A 13241-nucleotide genomic window follows, 5' to 3' on the forward strand; every position below is an offset into this window, starting at 1 on the left:
TACGGAGAAGGCGATGGCACCCCACTCCAGTACTCTTGCCTGGAAAATCGCATGGGCCTAGGAGCCTGGTGGGCTGCAGTCCATGGGGTCTCTAGGAGTTGGACATGACTGAGCGACTTCACTTTGACTTTTCACTTTCACGCATTGGAGAAGGAAATGGCAACCCACTCCAGAGTTCTTTCCTGGAGAATCCCAGGGACGGGGGAGCCTGGTGGGCTGCCGTCTATGGGGTCGCACAGAGTCGGACACGACTGAAGCGACTTAGCAGCAGCAGCAGCAGCCAGTGTTCCTGCCCATGAGGTCGTAGAGAGTCTTAAGCACACACAACAACACACTGATTAGTGATGTTGAGCCTTTTTTTATGTCCTTATTTGTCCATTTGTATGTCTTCTTTGGAAAAATGCCTACTTGGCTTCTAAGTTCATTTTTATTTATTTCTTTTTGTCCATGTCATGTGTCTTGTAGGATCTTAGTTCCCCCACCAGGAATGGGACCTGGCCCTTGGCAGTGTAAGCCTGGAGTCTTAATCATTTGACTGCCAGGAAATCCCCCAAAGTTCATTTTTAAATCAGGTTATTTGTGTGTGTGTGTGTGTGTGTTGTCTTTTGTTATTGAGTTGTCTGAGTTCTTTGTATATTTTGTATGTTAGCCTCTTATTGGATAAGTGGTTTGAAAATATATTTTCCCATTCTATAGGTTCCTTTTTCACTTTATCGATGGTTTCCTTTGCAGTGCAGAAGCTTTTTAGTTTTTTTGTACTCCTCTTTGTTTATTTTTGTTTTAGTTGGCTTTGATTTGGTGTCAAATCCAAAAAAATCATCACCCATACCCGTGTGAAGCAGCTTACAGCCTATGTTTTTTCTTCTAGGAGTTTAACATTTTCAGGGCTTATATTCAAGTCTTTAACCCATTTTTCAGCTGATTTTTGTTTGTTTAGTGTAAGATAGTAGTCCAGTTTCATGCTTTTGCATGTGGCTGTCATGTTTCCCAATACCATTTATAGAAGAGACTATCCTTTCCCTATTATATATCCTTGTTGTCTTTGTTGTAAATTAATTGTTCATATATGCGTAGGTTTATTTCTGAGCTCTCCGTTCCATTGTTCTGTATCTGTTTTTAAAACTGTGGCTGCACCAGTTTACATTCCCACCAACAGCATATCAGGGTTTCCTTTCCTCCACATCCTGCACAACATTTATTCCTTCCCTTTTTGGTAATAGCCATTCTAACGGGTGTGAGGTGGTATCTTTTATGGCATCATATTGTGACCTGAGGGATCTCAGTTGCTCCTTGACGAGGGGGATTGAACCAGGGCCATGGTAGAGAAAGCTCAGAATCCTAATCACTAGCCTGCCTGGGAACTCCCAGACTATTACAACTTTTAAACATAGTTGGAAATCAGGAAGCATGTTATGATGCCTCTCCTCTAGTTTTGTTCTTTGTCACAATTGCTTTGGCTATCCTGTTTATAAATTTTAGGATTATTTACTCTGTTTCTTTGAAAAATGTTATTGAAATTTTGATAGGGATTGTATTGAATTTGTAGATTATTAGTATGGATGTTTTAGCAATCTTGATTCTTTTAATCCATGAGCATAGGATATCTTTCTATTTGTATCTTCAATTATTTCATCAGTGTTCTATAGTTTTTAATGTACAGGTCTTTTAAATAAACTTCTTGGTTAAGTTTATTCTTAGGTATTTTATTCTTTTGGAGCAATTGTAAATGGGATTGTTTTCTTAATTTCTCTTTCTGATAGTTCATTATGGTACAGAAACAAAACCTATTTTGCATATTGACTTTGTATCCTACAACTTTACTGAATTCATTGATTAGTTTTAACAGTTCTTTGTGGAGTCTTTAGGGTTTTCTACATATAATATCATGGCAAATAGTAACAGTTTTACTTTACTTTCTGACTTAGATGCCTTTTTCTTACCTAATGGTCTGGCTGGAACTTCCAATACTTTGTTGACTAGAAGTGTCAGGAGTAGGCACCCTTGTCTTGTTTCTAATCTTAGAGGGAAAGCTTTTAGCATTTTACCATTGAGTATGTTAGTTGTGAGCTTATCATGTATGACCTTTATTAAGCTGAGGTATGCTCCGTCTTTTATTCACTTTGTTGAGTTTTTTTTTTTAATCATGAATGGATACTGAATTTGGTCAAATGTATTTCTTGCATGTATTGAGATAGTCATCTGATTTTTATCCTTCATTTTGTTAATGCGTTGTGTAACAGAGCCATCCTTGCATCCCTGGAATAAATCCCATTTGATCATGGTATATGATCCTTTTAATGAATTACAGAATTCAATTTGCTGTAATTTTGTTGAGGATTTTTGCATCTGTGTTTTTGTGGGATATAGGCCTGCAGTTTTCTTCTCTTATGGTGGTCCTGCCTGGGTTTTGGTATCAGGTAATGCTGGCCTTGTAAATGAATTTTGAATTATTCCCACCTCTTCTTTCTTGGAAGAGTTTGGGAAATTCAGTTCAGTCACTCAGTCGTGTCCAACTCTTTGCAGCCCCATGAACTGCAGCACGCCAGGCCTCCCTGTCCATCACCAACTCCTGGAGTTTACCCAAACTCATGTCCATTGAATCAGTGATGCCATCCAACCATCTGTCGTCCCCCTCTCCTCCTGCCTTCAATCTTTCCCAGCATCAGGATTTTTCAGATGAGTCAGCTCTTTGCATCACGTGGCCAAAGTATTGGAGTTTCAGCTTCTGCATCAGTCCTTCCAATGAACACCCAGGACTGATCTCCCTCAGAATGGACTGGTTGGATCTGCTTGCAGTCCAAAGGACTCTCAAGAGTCTTCTCCAACACCACAGTTCAAAAGTATCAATTCTTTGGCGCTTAGCTTTCTTCACAGTCCAACTCTCACATCCATGCATGACCACTGGAAAAACCATAGCCTTGACTAGACAGACCTTTGTTGACAAAGTAATGTCTCTGCTTTTTAATATGCTCTCTAGGTTGGTCATAACTTTCCTTCCAACAACATTCAAGAGGCTCTTTAGTTCTTCACTCTCTGCCATAAGGATGATGTCATCTGCATATCTGAGGTTATTGATATTTCTCCCAGCAGTCTTGATTCCACCTTGTGCTTCTTCCAGCCAAGCGTTTCTCATGATGCACTCTGCATATAAGTTAAATAAGCAGGGTGACAATATACAGCCTTGACATACTCCTTTTCCTATTTGGAGCCAGTCTGTTGTTCCATGTCCAGTTCTAACTGTTGCTTCCTGACCTGCATTCAGGTTTCTCAAGAGGCAGGTCAGGTGGTCTGGTATTCCCATCTCTCTCAGAATTTTCCACAGTTTATTGTGATCCACACAGTCAAACACAGCTTTGGCATAGTCAATAAAGCGGAAATAGATGTTTTTCTGGAACTCTTTTGCTTTTTTGATGATCAGCAGATGTTGGCAATTTGATCTCTGGTTCCTCTGCCTTTTCTAAAACCAGCTTGAATATCTGGGAGCTCATGGTTCACATATTGCTGAAGCCTGGCGTGGAGAATTTTGAGCATTACCTTACTAGCGTGTGAGATGAGTGCAATTGTGCGGTAGTTTGAGCATTCTTTGGCATTGCCTTTCTTTGGGATTGGAATGAAAACTGACCTTTTCCAGTCCTGTGGCCACTGCTGAGTTTTCCAAATTTGCTGGCATGTTGAGTGCAGCACTTTCACAGCATCATCTTTTAGGATTTGAAATAGCTCAACTGCAATTCCATCTCCTCCACTAGCTTTGTTTGTAGTGATGCTTCCTAAGGCCCACTTGACTTCACATTCCAGGATATCTGGCTATAGTTTGAGAAGGAGGAGTGTTAATTCTTTGATTGTTTGGATTCACTGGTGAAGCTCTCAGCACCTAGACTTTTGTTGGTTGGTTTTAATTATTGATTCAGTCTCCTTACTAGTAATTGATGTGTTTAGGTTTTCTTTTTCTTTATGAATCAATCTTGTTAGATTTTTTTTGATAGGAATTTGTCTGTTTCTTCTGGAATGTTCAACTTTTTGATGTATAATTGTTTATACTAGTCTCTCATGATCTTTTATATCTCTGTGATATTCATTGTGACCTCTCTTTCATTTCTCATTTATTTGAGTCCTCTCTGTGTTTTCCTTGGTGAGGCTAGCTAAATGTGTGTCCATTTTGTTTATCATTTTAAAGAGCTAGCTGTAAGTTTTTCTTTTTTTTTTTTATTGTTAGTCCCTATTTCATTATCTGATTTGATCTTTGATAAATCCTTCCCTTTACTACTAACTTCGGGCTTTGTTTTTTAATAGTTCCTTGAGGTGTAAAATGAGATTTTTTTTATTAAAGATCCTTATTATTTCTAAATAATAGATATTTATTGCTGTGAACTACCCTCTAAAAACTGGTATGCATATTTCTATTTTCATTTGTCTCAACATATTCTTTGATTTCTCTTGACTTTTTTCATCCATTAGCTGTTCAGTAGTGAAGTGAAGTAAAAGTAGCTCAGTTATGTCCAACTCTTTGTGACTCCATGGACTGTGTCTATGGAATTCTCCAGGCCAAATATTGGAGTGGGTAGCCTTTCCCTTCTCCAGGAATCTTCCCAACCCAGGTCTCCTGCATTGCAGGTGAATTCTTTACCAGCTGAACCATAAGGGAAGCCCAGTATAGTTGTTCAGTAGCATATTGTTTAATCTCCACAATTTGTGAATTTTCCAGTTTTCTTCTTACAGTTGATTTCTAGTTTTATACCATGATCATTGGGAAAGACTCTTTATATAATTTCAATTTTCTTAAATTTATTTTTAAGACTTGTCCTGTGGCCTATCCTGAAGAATATTCCTTATGTGCTTGAGAAGAATGTGTATTCTGTTGTTTTCTATATGTGTATAGTCCATATGTTCTAACATGTCATTTCAAACCAGTGTTGATTGATATTTGATTTTAATTAGTATGATCTACTCTTACTGTATTGCTGTCTTTCTCCTTATATGCCTGTTAATACTTACTTTATGTATTTTGTGCTTTTATATTGCAAGCACAAATATTTGCAAATGTTATATCCTCTTTCGGATTGACCCCTATATCATAACATAATTCCTTTTTTTTTTTCTTAATATAGTCTTTGTCTTAGCACATTATTGACTGGAGATGTGTTAATATGTCTTTTGTTTCCTGAACATTATTGAGCAGAGATGTATCATATGTTTTTTAGAGAGTGATATAATTAATATCACCTTGGGAAGTTGTTGGAGTTTAAAATTGATTAAGGGTTCATTATGCAACGTATGATTATTATCATTCACATTTTGCTCCACTAGGTTTTTGTCCCAACCTTGTGTATATTATACATACAGGTTTATTACCATAAAATTTTCTAAAATGTGTCATGAAATTTTGAGTGAAGAATTTTTCAGTGAATTTTGTGCAGGTACTCCCTGGTAGTCTGAGTGGCATATATACTAGTGTCTCAGAAGATGATAGTTCTTCAGAATATAGTTCTGATTCAGATGATGTGAATACTTGTTATTGTTGTTGTTCACTTGCCAAGTCATGTTTGACTCTATGCAACCCCATGGACTGCAGCACACCATGCTTTCCTATCCCTCACCATCTCCTGGAACTGGCCCAAGTTAGTGTCCATTGAATTGGTAATGCTGACTCATTGGAAAATACTCTGATACTGGGAAAGATTGAAGGCAGAAGAGGGTGACACAGGATGAGATGGTTGGATGGCATCACCAGTGTGAGTACTAGACCACCACCACCACCACCAACAAAAAAAAAAACCTCAGTGATTGATTCTGATACAGAAAGTGAAAATGAAACTCATGGTGCTGGGGAATGCTCCTTTGCTTCTACAGAAGAGTGGATCGAAGACAACATTTCACAAAAATTAGACTTTATAGGTGTGTTAGGTGTAGCTATGGAATGTGATAACCTGCAAAGTGTTAGTGAAATAACAGAATTAATTTTTGGTAATAATAGACTTTCAAGTTGGTGGTTTCTCAAACAAACTTGTATCACCAACAGATTGAAAAATCATATAAAATGGACTGATGTAACCAATAGTAACACAAAGAAGTTACTTGAATTAATAATTTTGATGGGACAAATAAGTCACACTGCAAAGAATATAGATCAGCTGATGCCTTACTTGAGGCACCTATCTTTCCAAAGATTTTGATGAGAAGAAGATTTGAACAAATAATGACATTCTTCACTTTAAGAATAACTCAGAAACTCCACTTCCTGCAGACAGAATTTCAAAAGTTAAACCTCTTTTGTATTATTTTCTTCCAAAATTTTATTAGATCTATATATCGGAACAAGAGCTACCACTTGATGAGGCAATGATAAAGTCGAGAGGACAACTCAGATTCAAAAGCCTGTAATCCCAGAAAACTTACAAAATATGCAATTTTGGTCAGGATGATTAGCAAAAGTAAAACTGGATATATATGTAACCTTGAGATTTACACAGGTGAAAGAAAGAACTGACCCTACAGCGTTATCTTGGTTCATGGCACTGTATTTACCAAGACAATTATTACAGTAGTGTGTCCACATCTGGAATATTGTTGAAAAATAAAGACAGAGTTTATGGGACTTACAAGAGAGAATCTACCAAGCAAATTAAAGAAGAGATCTAAAAATCTCCACAGGGGAGGAAAGACATTCTTATGGAAGGGAGAAGTGATTCTTATATAGTAAGACAGAAGGCTAGTCCACATGGTGATGACTATTCATGACACCTCCATAACATCTACAGGAAAAGAAGAACTGGCTATCAGATAACTAAGCCCACTGTAAGTTCAGTTCAGTTCAGTTCAGTTGCTCAGTTGTGTCCGACTCTTTGTGACCCCATGAATCGCAGCATGCCAGGCCTCCCTGTCCATCACCAACTCCCAGAGTTTATTCAAACTCATGTCCATTGAGTTGGTGATGCCATCCAGCCATCTCATCCTCTGTTGTCCCCTTCTCCTCTTGCCCTCAATCCCTTCCAGCATCAAGGTTAGAGTATAATAAATATATGAAAGGAGTTGATTGTTCTGCTCAATATCTGGTAAACTTCAATATCCTCCAGAAAACTTGAAAATGGTATAAAAAGTGGGTTTTTATTTGAGTAATTGCAGTTTATTCAATGTGTTTAAAATTTATTGTAGACTTAATGCTACAGGATGAAATGACTTGCAAGCAATTTTTGTGAGTAGTAGCTAGAGAGTGGGTAACTGACCATTCTGTTGAATGTAGTGGTAGTCTTACACTTGGTCCTTCTTGTGGCATTTTTTTAAATGTGTAATTTTATTTTCTTTAATTTGTTATTTATTTATTTATTTTTGGTTGTACCAGGTCTTCTTGCTCTTGTGGGCTTTCTCTAGTTGTGGTGAGCAGGGACTGCTCTTTGTTGGGGTGCCTGGGCTCTGCTGCTTTTTTTTTTTTAATATATATATTTTATTTATTTGACAGCTCTGGGTTTTAGCTGTGGCACCCGGGATCTTGAATTGCACTATGTGAATGCTCTGTTGTGACATACGGGATCTAGTTCCCTGACTGGGGATTGAACCTGGGCCCCCTGTACTGGGAGCTCAGAGTTTTAACCACAGAACCATCAGGGAAGTCCCTGCTTTTTTTTTTTTTTTTTTTAGTTTTTTGTTTTGATTATTAATTGTGTATTGAAAGCAATAAGAAGTTCGATGACACCAAATAAGCCAGTTCTGGGTTTTTCCCCAAGATGAAGTTTAATAGCTCCAGCTTCTTCAGTGTTTTATGAAAATATAAAGGAAGAAATTAGAGGTTATTATTTTTGATGGCAGATCTGACTCTTCGGCTGAGGGAGTGAAAGCATATATAGATAGGAGCCTCTAGATCAGGCAAGCAAGGGTACTTCAAGGACTCCTGCTCCAGCTAGGGTGTTCCAACCAAAGTGTCCATGCTGACCCAAGAAAAGACTGGGGTTCTTCCAAGGATTCTGAGAGTGGTGGCTACAGCCTTCACCCCATTTCCTGGGTGGCCATATAAGCCCAAATGCAAGCACAAAAGCTGTGGGGTGTGGGATAACCCAAAACAGAGCAAATCACAGGGACCCTATTGTGACTATGCAGAATGAATCATGGCTGATTCTGCCCTGTTCCACGTTACCAATGGGAAAGAGACTGCCAGTAGACTGGATTCAGGCCATTACTGCAGAACCTACACTAGGCATATTTCTCCCTTCTGTGTGTTCAAGTGTTCTCCTTGTCTTGTATTTGTAACTATTTTTAAAAAATGCACTGACTTTGGGTTAAAAATCAACCACCAAAATGCATCTTAACACAGATCTAAAGCCCAGAGGAGGCACATCGGACTTGTCTGACACAGCAACTCTTGGATGACCTGTGTGCTTAAAATCCCTTCTCTGTAGTAAACAGTAGGTTGATTTTCCTTTTACAAAAAAAAAAAAAAAAAGCTGAGTAATATTGCATAGGGGAACTTCCCTGTAGTTCAGATGGTAGAGAGTCTGCCTTCAATGCAGGAGACCTGGGTTTGATTCCTGGGTCAGGAGGATCCCTGAAAAAGGAAGTGGCAACCCACTCCAGTATACTTGCCTGGAGAATTCCATGGACAGAGGAGCCTGGTGGGCTATACAGTCCATGGGGTTGCAAAGAGTCTGACAGGACTTAAGTGACTACCACACAATATTGAACAGGAGTACCACAAACTGCCTCATTGGAAACAAGAACCATTTACATTAAATAAAAACCCAGTTGCAGGCTGCATCTGCACATTTACAGCATGGTGCAGCACACTGTGACCAACCCTGGAGACAGCTTCTGGCACTCACATCATAGGGGCACGTTTGCCACATGAGAGTAAAACGAGGGTAGAAGGAGGGAGTGAGAGGGGAGGAGAGAAGAGTACAGCTCATTTCTGGTTCTGGAGCTGATTGGACAGCCAGTCCAGTCCCTCATAGATCCATCCCCACTGGAGGCACAGGTGGCCTGAATGTACCAATTCCTGTGGCACAGAGTGTGTAGACCTAGCGTGTCTGTGATCCTGGCTGCATTCATGGCACTGGGAAGGTCCTATTTGTTAGCAAACACGAGCAGAACAGTGTCCCTAAGCTTGTCTTCTGCTAGCATCCTCATGAGCTCCTTGTGGACCTCATTCACATGCTCTGTGTCACTGCTGTCAACCGCAAAGGTGAGACCTTGTCTGATTTGGGAAGTAGTGGTACCACAGAGGCCAGGTCTTGTCCTGGCCCCCTGTGTCCCACACAGTGAAGCTGATGTTCTTGTATTCCATGGTCTCCACATTGAAGCCTGTTAGTGGGAATGGTGGTCACCATTTCACCCAGCTTTAGTTTGTACAGGATGGTGGTCTTTCCAGCAGCATCTAGGCCCACCATGAGAATGCACATTTCTTTTTTTGCCAAAAAGGCCCTTGAATAGGTTTGCAAAGATATTTCCTGTGCTGTAGACTGATGGGAGCAACACTGGCCAGAGAAACCCTCCTTGGCCACAGGGCAGCTGCTGCTCGGAGGTGTTGGTTTCACTCACACAGGCTTCTCTTTGTGCTGGCTTTTCTTGTTGCCCAGCACAGGCTCCAGTGCATGGGCATCAGTAGGTGTGGTACACAGGCTTAGTAGTTGTGGCTCATGGGCTCTAGAGCACGGGCTGAGTAGTTGTGGTGCAGGGGCTTAGCTGGTCTCAGCATGTGGGATCTTCCCAGACCAGGGACAGAATCATGTCCCCTGCATTGGCAGACGGATTCTTATCCACTGTGCTACCAGCGAAGCCCGTTGTGGCATTTCTAAAAGAGCTTCCCGCAAAGATCCACCTTGTCAACTACCAGGTAAAATAAAAGAATATATTCTAGAGGAAATAATACCTACAGGAGGACTGGGGGAAAAATGCCACCAGAAAGTGTAGAGTCTGCTCTTCCAGGGCAAGAGGCAGTGAACCATGGTGTATTTGTACTGGGGGTTCCTTTCTGCTGCACAGAGATGCCTGCTATACTGCCTATCACACTCCAATGAAATACTAAAATGCTTTAGTGAGGCATGTACAAGGCTTCAAATAAGTATGTGAAGTACAATAAAAGTTGGTGATATTTACTCAAGTGGAGATGTTTCAATATTCTCTTACATAACAAATCATGGGCCACGGACTTTAGTTTCTACAAAAATTCCCCCAGTGAGTCCTGTGTTAAAGTCTGTTTTGTCTCATATAAGTATAGCCACCCCAGCTTTCTTTGGTTTCCATTTGAATGTGAATATCTCTTTCCATCCTTTCACTTTCAGTGTGTGTATTATCTTACATCTGAAGTAAGTCTCTTATAGGCTATGTATAAATGGGTCCTTTTTATTTAATGCTTTTAGGCACTTTATCTTTTATTTGGAGAATTTAACCCATTTAACATTTTAAGTAATTTTTTTTCATTTAAAGTAATTTTTGATAGATATGTACTTATTGACATTTTGTTAATTGTTTTCTGACTTTTATAATTCCTTTTTTTTTTTCCTTTTCGTATTCTCATCCTATGTGATTTGATGATTTTTCTTTAGTGGTATGTTTAGATTCCTTTTCTTTATCTTTTACATTTCTACTATAAGTTTTTGATTTGTGGTTACCAAGAAGCTTATTTAAAACTTACTTATAAGTCTGTTTTAAATTGATAATATAGTCTATTTTAAATTGATGACATCAGTATAGTGTATTCTATTCTAAAACTCTTATATAAACCTTTTACTCCCCTCCTTTGCTAATTATTTTTATTACTTTTGCCTTTTACACTAGATTTACAAGTAATTGACCTACCATCTTTACATTAGGTTATTCTGAATTTTACTATATATTTATTTTTATCAGTGAAATTCATACTTTGTTTCCCTGTTACTAATTCACTCCCTTTTGTTTCAACTTGCAGGAATCCCTTTAACATTTAAGGCCAGTCTAGTGGTGGACAGTCTAGACTTTTCCTTGTCTGGAAACTCTTACCTCTTCTTTCATAATGAAAGACAACTTTGCTGGGTAGAGATTTCTTGGTTGGCAGTTATTTTCTTTCAGCACTTTGATTATATTGTGCCACTCACTCCCTTCTGACCTGCAGTGTTTCTATTCAAAAATCTACTGATTTTGTGGGAAATTTTCCTTGTACACAATAAGTTGTTTTGTAGTGCTATTTTTAAAATTCTCTCCTTGTCTTTAACTTTTGACATTTTAATTATAAATAGTTTGGGTCTCTTTCGGTTCATCTTATACAAACTCTCTGACCTTCTTGGATCTGAATGTCTCTTATCTTCCCCAGTTTAGGGCAGTGATCATCAGCCATTATTTTTTTAAGTTTTTTGCCCCTTTCTCTGTTTTTCTTCTGAATCTCCTATAATGTGAATGTTGGTCCACTTAATGTTGCCCTATAAGTCCCTTGAATTGTCTTTTTGCTGCTGATTAGATGAGTTCTAGTGCTCTGTGTTCAAGTTTACTGATTCTTCTGCTTCGTGTAGTCTGTTGTTGAACTCTGGTACTTTCTGGTATTTTCTTTCTGTTGAAAATCTCTTTGTTCATCCTAGCTATTTTAGCATTTTTATGACTGTTAATTTGAACTTTATCAGCTATATCATTGATCTCCATCTCATTAAGGCTATTTTCCTGAAGTTTTAGCTTGTTCTTTTGTTTGGAACATACTCCTCTGTTTCTTTGTTTTCCTTGAGTCTCTGTGGTGGTTTGGGTGCATTAGAATAAACAGCAACCTCTCCAAGTCTTGAAGAGTGGCCTTGTGTAGGAGATGAATCTTATCGTTCAACCTTGCCCTAGATTTTGGTTGTGTCTCGAACCTTTGTGATTGTCCAAATAGCCTACCTTATTCTTAGTGGGTCCTATTAGTTTAGGTTGTCTAAGTTCTATCAGTACCCCTAAAGGAGGTTCTTAGTATCTAGGTTCAGCCCAGTTGGAAGCTGGAGGCTCAGAGAGCAGCTTTTGAAGTACATGCAAAAATACTTTTTTCAGGGGGAAACTGGGACATGGGTATTTCTTTCTGCTTGCTCTGCACTGTAACCTGGGAGGTTAGCCACAGTGAACCTGTACAGTCCCTCCAAGAACTCTTTTAGTTCACTCTGCCTTGTTCTCATGCTTGCTTTCAAAGCTAGTTTTGGTGGCCTGTCTTGCAGGTGCAGGTCTTAGGAGTTGGGGCTGCCAGAAGCGGGGCCCAAACCCTTTGCTCCTCACAGAGAAGCTGAATGTTGTAAGTTCTCTCACAATTTATGGGTGAGGTTTATGGTGAGACTGTGTCTCAGCTTCTCCAGCCTGTTTCAGTGTGGTTTTTTGTCATTTGCCTGATATGTAGGAGTTGCTCATCTAATTTTTTAGTTTCTTTCAGAGGGAATTGTTCTACCTGTGGCTGTAAATTCAGTGTGCCCATGATAGGAGGTGAGTTCAGGATCCTCCCATGTTGCTGTCTTGAATTGATATATACAACATACAGAAAGCAGAGAAGAACTAAAGAGCCTCTTGATGAAAGTGAAAGAGGAGAGTGAAAAAGTTGGCTTAAAACGAACATTCAGAAAACTGAGATCATGGCATCTGGTCCCATCACTTCATGGGAAATAGATGGGGAAACTGTGATAGACTTTATTATCTTGGGCTCCAAAATCACTGCAGATGGTGATTGCAGCCATGAAAGTAAAAGACGCTTGCTCCTTGGAAGGAAAGTTATGACCAAGCTAGACAGCATATTAAAAAGCATAGACATTACTTTGCCAACAAAGGCTCGTCTAGTCAAAGCTTTGGTTTTTCTAGTAGTCATGTATGGATGTGAGAGTTGGACTATAAAGAAAGCTGAGCGCTGAAGAATTGATGCTTTTGAACTGTGGTGTTGGAGAAGACTCTTGAGAGTCCCTTGGACTTCAAGGAGATACAACCAGTCTATCCTAATGGAAATCAGTCCTGAATATTCATTGGAAGGACTGATGCTAAATCTGAAACTCCAATCCTTTGGCCACCTGACGTGAAGAACTGACTCTTTGGAAAAGACCCTGATGCTGTGAAAAATTGAAGGCAGGAGGAGAAAGGGACAATGGAGGATGAGATGGTTGGATGGTATCACCGACTCAATGGACATGAGTTTAAGTAAGCTCCAGAAGTTGGTGATGGACAGGGAGGCCTGGCGTGCGGCAGTCCATGGAGTCGCAAAGAGTCGGACACGACTGAGGAACTGAACTGAACTGAAAAAAAAAAAAAAAGTTGGCAGTATTTAAAATTTGGTAGATTTAAACATTGAA

The 13241-nt window shown here is 39.3% G+C and overlaps 1 protein-coding gene and 1 pseudogene across 1 annotated transcript in view; one reads left to right on the top strand and one right to left on the bottom strand.

Moving 5' to 3' along the window:
- Positions 1-13241, top strand: part of LOC120858012 (dynamin-1-like protein) — a 63472-nt gene that overhangs the window by 11478 nt on the left and 38753 nt on the right. The gene's annotated exons all lie outside the window — the stretch shown is intronic.
- Positions 8688-11296, bottom strand: LOC120857539 (annotated as a pseudogene).

Source organism: Oryx dammah, unplaced genomic scaffold (assembly GCF_014754425.2).
Source record: "Oryx dammah isolate SB20612 unplaced genomic scaffold, SCBI_Odam_1.1 HiC_scaffold_29, whole genome shotgun sequence".
In the NCBI taxonomy this organism is placed as follows: Eukaryota; Metazoa; Chordata; class Mammalia; order Artiodactyla; family Bovidae; genus Oryx; species Oryx dammah.